We start from the raw sequence: 8,102 nt of genomic DNA on the forward strand, positions 1-8,102 counted from the left end.
GCCATGTTCACACACGCTGGTCACATGGCAGGTAATTAGTCTGAGACTTTGAGACTTCAGCACATGTGCATACACACACATACATACACACACTTATGGTCAACCCAACTATGTGGCTGTAAACTTAGATTGTGGCTTAAAGTCTCAAGTCAGCAGCCGGTCATTTTTGGATTTCTGTCTTATTTATGTCACCTGTAATAAACATGATAACTCATAAACCAGATGGATGAAAATGAATGAATGAATGAAAACAAACTGCTAGATTAAAAAAACCTGAGGGATTGTAGAGACACAGACTTTAAAGAGCCCTATACAGAAGCTTTATATGTCTTTCCAATCTAGAACGACTTGAATATATACAATATTGATTATGAAATCTTGAATATAGAGGGCATGGAAACTACACTGTGCCCCGGCCCTATAACCGTTTGTTAGCTAGTTATCTCTAATAACAAGAAGGGAAATACATTGTATTACACTGATCTGTAAGACTCAACTTTTGAAGCTACCCCTCTATCTCACATCTTTACTGTCTTTTAAATACAGTAACCATGGTACCAGATCACAGGACTTCATTTAAATACTCAAAGCAGAAATTCTGAATTTGGCAAGACTGGTTTCTAGTACAATGCTCCTTATAAACAGAACAGAGTAGAAAGTACTTTGAGATTAGAAATTGTTGTCCTCCTGAATGCTTTTAAAGTGAAGCTTCTTTTCATAATGCATGTCCCAGTATGTTGCAGACTGACTGCTGTTACTGAATTATCACTGAGTTGTATTGTCTATTTATTATAATTCATAAAAGATAAATGAATTCAGAGCAATAACACAACATTTTCATGTAGATAAATTTCTGTTTTGCTACTCCCTATCGCCGATTGATATCACACAATAGTGATTCAACCTGCCCAGTTTAATGAAAGCTTTTCCATTTGCTGTTCCAAACACTGGTAGTAGTGTCTGGTAGCTCTTTGGAAAAATCCTCTGCCACACAGGAAGTGATGCGTTTTATGTTTCGATTTGTTTGGAGTAAACAGAAGAAGAAGAACTGGGTAGTTAGCATGAGCAGCGATAGCCACCGTGGCTGAACAGCCAAAGAAAAGAGCGCCACCTACAGAAACTCAAACTGCATCAACAGAAACTCCAAGCCCCGCCCACACTGTTTGATTGACAGGGGATCTGTGGGAAGTGCAGTGCAGAAACACCACATGGCCGCTTGGCACCAGAGATGGAGACAAAATAAAACAAATATGGACATCTTGGATTACCACTTTAAGCCAGCACTCTTCACTAATTCGATCCTTCTGATATTATTCCATAGCTCACAATAAAACGAAACAGCCACCAGTCCTTTCAAGTACAAAGTCTTCTCTCACACTGCTGTATTCTCTAATAACGTTACTGGAATCCACTCAAAGCGAAGACCGAAGCAAGTGAGAGCCAGTTGGACTGAATATGATCCCACCCTCTCCTGGGATCCCTCCGCTATAGTTACTGCTCTCTTACTTTTTGGGCCCAGACACAAACAGAGACAAAGACTACACACATCAAGAGAGCAAAGGTTTGACGCCCCAGCTGGCAACGGTTGGCTAATTAGCCGCTGTTCTAGTTTGGCCCGATGCAACTTCACGACTCATCAGTGGCTAACGAACGCTGTTTGTCCATCTCCAGCTTCTACAGGGAACCATATGCCTGAGGAGCGGATAGCGGTTCCAGCAGTGACCAAATGTTCACCAAGTAGGTCTTCTGTTGGGGTGGTGAATGGATGTTTATCTCAGTTCTGGTTGAAGACAGTGAGCACACACACACATACAGATACCCATACAGTCTAATCATGGGCGAGATGCGGGGAAATTCATTGGAGATTTGTGTGGTGTATTTTTGAAATTACAAAATTCATAGAGGTTCTGAAATATTTCCAAATAGTCGTTACCACGTCTCTCAAATGTATGGAAGAGGATTAGGGCCACATGTGAGATTAATCTCAGAATTCTGACAATAAAGTCAGAGAATTATTCGCAGAAGTCTGACTTTACACTTGGAATTCTGAGTCTCAGAATTCTAGAAGTCTCAGAATTCTAGAATTCTGAGTGTCCAAATGTTCACCATGTATGTCTTCTGTTTGCGAATTTTTATCTCACTTTTATCTCAGAATTGTTGTGTGGTGTATTTTTCTTATTCCCTTGGATAAGTGGCCAGACTACATGACGTCATGTCAAGATATTTCCAGTGCAGCTGCAATGGAGTTTGATAGCAGAAAATGCTTCAGCGATCTGAAACATCAACAGTAAACATCAGGTTTTGGTGTCAGTCCCTCAGAATCACGGTTTCCTTCTAGAGCCGCCATCATACAGGGAGAAATCCATCGTAGAAGAGGAGAGAGATCAATTTCTCCACTGACAGCAGCCTCAATAGACCAGAATGCAATGCAGCCACAAGACGTGTTGTGTTTTGAGTGAGGGATGCAGCCGTGATCATAGACACGTATATGATCACTTTTTCGAGTTTATATGCCATATGCTTATACCAAGTACATGCACCTTCTCTGGGGGTTGTTGAAAGGCATTCTGGGAAACGTAGGTGAAGTGAAGTAGAAGTAGACGAAGCAGGTTTAGGGAAAGTGAGATCGCCGTGAAAGTAAATTACAACACTTCATCACAGAATAACTCCTGGAATGCATTGAAAATCACAAACTGATAATATAACAGTGTGAATGTATCCAACGGTGGGCTTTTGTTTTGAGTGGGTGTGGAGAGGTGGATAGCTGAAGCTTACAATTCCTGTTTACAGTCACTTCTATTGTGCTCGCATGAGTTGTGTCAGCCTTGATAGGCATTTCTGTTCCAGTGCCTTTTGTGAATCATTTCATCCACGGGAACAACACAGTCAGTGAAGCAATAATAATAAAAAAATATAGCAATTTTCTTATCAACGCTACAAAATGCTGTGAAGTAAAAGGAACAAAACAATAATATTAACAAACAGAATAAAGGGAGACTTGCACTGCTGGCTACATAAAGGCCCACGCAGCAGAACAGAATGATCTGAATGGTATTATCATAACAATATAAATTTACATAAAAATAATATCACTATAGGCGAGAAAAGTCCACTCAACAGTCCAGGGACGACGAAGTACACCATCAAATTGAAACCATTAAGGACGGCTAATAAAGAAGTGGAGTCTCTTTTGCAGTTAAGAGTTGAACTCAAATGCTTATGCATTACTACTGAATGTGTATTTTCCCATGCTGCGTATACTGTATGTCTTGTACACTCTCTTCACACACACCTGCATAAACACACACACACACACACATATGCAGATTTCAGCTCGGTCTCATGAAATTTCGTGAGATGAGCACGATGTCTTGAAATGCAAATAACTTGCTCCGTGCACGAAAAGTGAGACAACTGCATTTCCCCACCATGAAAGGATTACCTGGAGGAGACAACTGGAAACAGGCAGCAGTCTGACATTGAAGTAGCATGGAGGTTGGGGGGGTGGGGGGGGTGGGGGGGGGATACATTTGCCTCAAACTCTGATGACCTGGGTTCAATTCCCAACTCGATCATTTTGAAGAATTTTTATATCATGAATTATGTTTTAATATTCAGCGAAAGGTTCTCTTATGTAAAGAGTGCGTAAACAGACTGTTTTCAGCCAGCTAATACACAATTTTGAAAGATGCGAACAGCGAGACCGAACGGGGCGATGTGTCTGTGATAGCGGATCACCCATCTCTACTTGGAGGCGGTGGCAATTTTCTGATCGCAAAGCATTTGACGCTGCCAAAGGTGAAATACCTGCCGTGACATCACTGATGGAGGCGTGGCCATACAGAGCAGAGCAGCAATGATTTTCTGCCCCTAGAAGCGGATGCAGGATTAATGTTATTTAGAAGCCTTATAACCATGTTTACTGCTCAAAAAACCTGATTTAGTGCTGATTCACTCTTTCCCTCTCCTGTCTTTCTTTAGGTGACTGCAGCTGGTGACAGTTAGTGAGCTCATTAGCCCCTTTGGGTGCACGCCTGTACAGACGAGTGATGCGTCTGCAGAGACGGGCAGCACTCCCACATGCGTTGTGTTTTGTAGTTGTTTTCCTTTCCCCTCTGTCTTTTGGGGAAGGAGGCCCGGTAGTCTAGCTATCACAGCTTTGTTTGTTAGTTTAGTTTTTGCTATGGTTTTGGTAGTTTTAAGGGACACACTGCATCTGTTGGCTCAGTGCGTGGCTGGCCCAGGAGGCAGGCCCCGTCCTTTTCAATCAAACCTTTATTTACTGTATACAGGGAAAACTCACTAAGAGCAAGCTCTCTTTTTCAGGAGAGCCCTGTTACAAGACACACAAAGGAATGCACAGATAAAAAAAGATATAAAAAAAAACAAAAAACAACAGTAATAAAATAGTACAAATCATAAATGCAAGATACAATTAAAATGTTTAAAAGCAATCGCACATAACTTGCGGTACTTTTGACCTGTTTGGACGGACCTCTTGAATCTTTTGTTTTTATTTGAGAAGTTTATCTTTTGTTTTTGTATAATAAATTTACCTTTTTGCATTTGTGACGTGGGTCAGCCTGCTTTATATGTTGTGGTCCTCATTTAAGTGAGCCAAAGGTTTTGAGGGTGTAACAACTATGACCAAAACCTTACTCTAACCCCAAACTTAACCAAATTTGTTTTACTTGCCTAAACATAACCGCTACCTAACCTTTTCACATGATGAACACCTGGAAATAGTGTGTCAAATTCGTGCCATTGTCACATAATCCTTTCATGGTGGAGGAACATAATCTCTACATTATTTGCGTCCACAACACATCATCTGTGTTTCAGACTTGGTGCTTATTTCACAAGATCTGTTTTGTGACAATTCATCCTCTGCACACACACACACACACACACACCTCGCCGGCCCCTCCCACACTGTGTCAGGCTATGTAGCTGCCAGCGGCGGGGTGGGGAGCAGGGACACTTAGTCGGAGTGCAGAGCTTTGTAGTCAGAGGGGCTGCTTCCTGTTCTGCATTATTAATACCTGATGTTCACAGTTGACCTGCCGTTCACACACCTCCCTCAGCAAGCCTGCCATGAATGGAAGAGTGTGAGTGTGTGTGTGTGTGTGTGTGTGTGTGTGTGTGTGTGTGTGTGTGTCTTTGAGAGAAAGAGAATTAACTGGTACATCATCCAGGATGGACACACCACATTCGGTTCATTGCGTGAAATATCCCCTATTGATAGCAAATTGCAAATAAATTGCTTAATCCTTATCAGACTCAGGGTTTGTGAGGAACTCTACAACTAATAGCTGTCAGCTCTGTAAGGCAAGCCATGCAATTTATTCTCGATAATCTGCCTTAGTTCAGCTGGAATTGGCCGTTCATTGCTTTCTTAAATGAGACCAATTTCATCCAAATACTCAGCCATTTTAAAACTTGAATGTAATATAGATAATTTGCCCTGAAAAGGAATAGAGTGAAGGGAGAGGGGCTCAGCGATCTGTCACAAAGCCCTGGGAGAAAACTTCACTGACAACCATATAATGAGCCTCTGTGAGGATCTCCCACCATTTTATTGTGTCTTTATCTTCTCTCTCTGAACTGGGAGGGTGAGGGAAAAAAATAAAAAAAAATAACGGACCGCAGGTTTGGAGCAAATTACCCATGCTTATTTATTCAGAGACGTCGCCCCATAGAGCGACCAGCCCCCTGGGTCTCCTCACAGGCCTGAGCGAGCGCCAAATCGCATTCAGACGAGCTGCTTGGAGGGCGAAAATAACGATGAGTGAAAAGAAAAGAACAAGAAAAGGGAAAGAAAGGGTCGTTTTTTCTCCAAGAAGCTGCAAAAGAACAGGGGGGGAGAGGAGACAGATAGAGGAGGGAGATTACAGTCTGGGGGTCTGGGAGGAGGTCGGAGGAGATGTGGGGGGGGGGGGGGGGTGGGGTGGATTAGGGCAGAGACGGAGGGAAGTAGGAAGAGGAGGGAGACCTGAAAAGCGAGGCCCAGACTCAGTCGGTTCACGAGGAAGGCGACGACAAAGAGGAGAGGAAAAGAGTTTGCGGGTCTCGGGTGGAAAGCGATCAGAGCGGCGGATCAGAGCGCGAGTTAGCTGGAGCCTGGGAGGGAGGGAGGGAGGGAAACGGCAGGGGGGAGGGCGGGGTGGAAAGTAACACGGGTGGAGGCGAGGGGTGGAGTGTCTCCCAGGGGTCTCGGAGGGAGAGGAAGATGGCTCAGCAAGTGCACCCCCCCCCCCCCTCCCCCCAAACCCCCCACAGAGAGACTCAACAGGGGGGCAGCTTTTTGTTTTCGGAAAAAAAAAAAAAAAAAAAAAAAAACACTCCCCTGCTTACCAACCCCCGACAACAACATGGCAGAGGAGAGAGGCACATACTCCACATTTTAGCTGGTGGAGCTTTGTTGGGGTAGCAGGGCGTTGGGGGGTTGGGGGGTTGGGGGGGGGGGGTCTCCTTCTTCTTCTTCTCTCCTCTTCAATCTCTCATCTTCCACCCCCACATGTACACACACATTCACATACATACACACACACACACATATTTATGCTTTCTCTCTCTCTCTCTCTCTCTCTCTCTCTCTGTTTCATTCACACACATTCACACACACCCTGCCCACCTACCTACCCCATGTTACACAGACATACACACATATATCTATACACATGCGCACACACACACACACACACACACACATAAATACCTCCTCTGTTCAGCCTCCAGCGTAGCGGTTTATGTGGATCTAGAGCAGATTAGCAGGCTAAAGCTGAATTCTGTAATCGCTGTGATGGGCTTAAATAAAACTGAGTGGGGGTCTTCTCAAGGTTAAACTGACTGCAGTCGTTTTCAATTACCTGTCTGAGTTCATTCAGGCGGTCATCCCCCCCCCCCACCAACCCCACCCACTCCCCACCGACCTCCCCTCTATTGCATGCTCAGGTATTGACATTTGCCCAGATCCGTTAATTGTAAAACAGTTCCATAATTTTGAGTAACTCCTGTGGGAAATTACTCCAGTTCATTCCCCCTAATTCATTCTGTCTTTCTGCATCATCCAATCATCACTGCACATCACAACATTTACCCAAAACTACCAAGTTTACCCAAGTGCTGTTGACTCCTCTTGACGGCTGGTAATAATAATAAGCGGTTTGTCCCTGAAATGATTTGTGAAGTGAATACATTTTTTTTTTCTCTCCACCTACCTTGTTATTCAATAGAAATCTCTTTGGCGATTCAACGACATTAAACATTGTGCAAGTGCAAAAAGATTATTATTTATTTTACTGATATTAAGTCCGACAATAAGCAAATGCTCAGACAGAAACCCGTCAGAGATATTTGGGTTGCTTTTGCCTTTGCGCTCTTTTGTGCCAGCTCTGTGTAACTTATTCATGATTCAGGGGACTCAACAGCAAACAGAAGGAGAATATGAGGAGGAAAAACAACAAAAGAGGAGAGTAAAAAACTACGTGCAAAAAAATCCAAAAGAATCAAGCATGAGAATCAGCTCAAATGGGAGCAAAGAGGGGGGGGGGAGAATGAAAATGTTCTGCTCAACAGTCCTTCAAGCTGATCAGATGAAAGAAACCACAGACTTGATGTGAGACAAATAAAAAAGACGAGAGGAAAAAAGGGACTGAGAGGAGGAAGGAGTGGAGGGGTAAAGCAAAGGGAGGGGGGGGGGGGTTTCCCTGAGGGGGAGATGTGTTTGTGTATGAACTAATCTCTCTCCCTCTCTCTCTCTCTCTCTCTCTCTCTCTCTCCCCCCCCCCCCCCCCCCCCCCTCTCACATACACACACACACTCCCTCCCTCTCTCCCAGTCACTCAGTCAGTTGCAATAACACACTCACTGAGGTCGGCACAAAGCAAAGTCGCTCTCTCACCGGCTCTCTCGCTCTCTCCCTCACACACACATACACACACACTCTCTCTCACACACACACACACACTCAGACACTCAGACACTCGGGCTTCAACACACACCTCCTCAGTAACGCCCAGCGAGCTGAAGCAAACTGACAGAGGAAGAAAGGGAGAGGAAGGAAGAGACCGGAGGAAAAAAAAAAAAACATTTGTGAAAAG

This window comes from Centroberyx gerrardi, chromosome 8 (genome assembly GCF_048128805.1).
Source record: "Centroberyx gerrardi isolate f3 chromosome 8, fCenGer3.hap1.cur.20231027, whole genome shotgun sequence".
Taxonomy (NCBI): Eukaryota; Metazoa; Chordata; class Actinopteri; order Beryciformes; family Berycidae; genus Centroberyx; species Centroberyx gerrardi.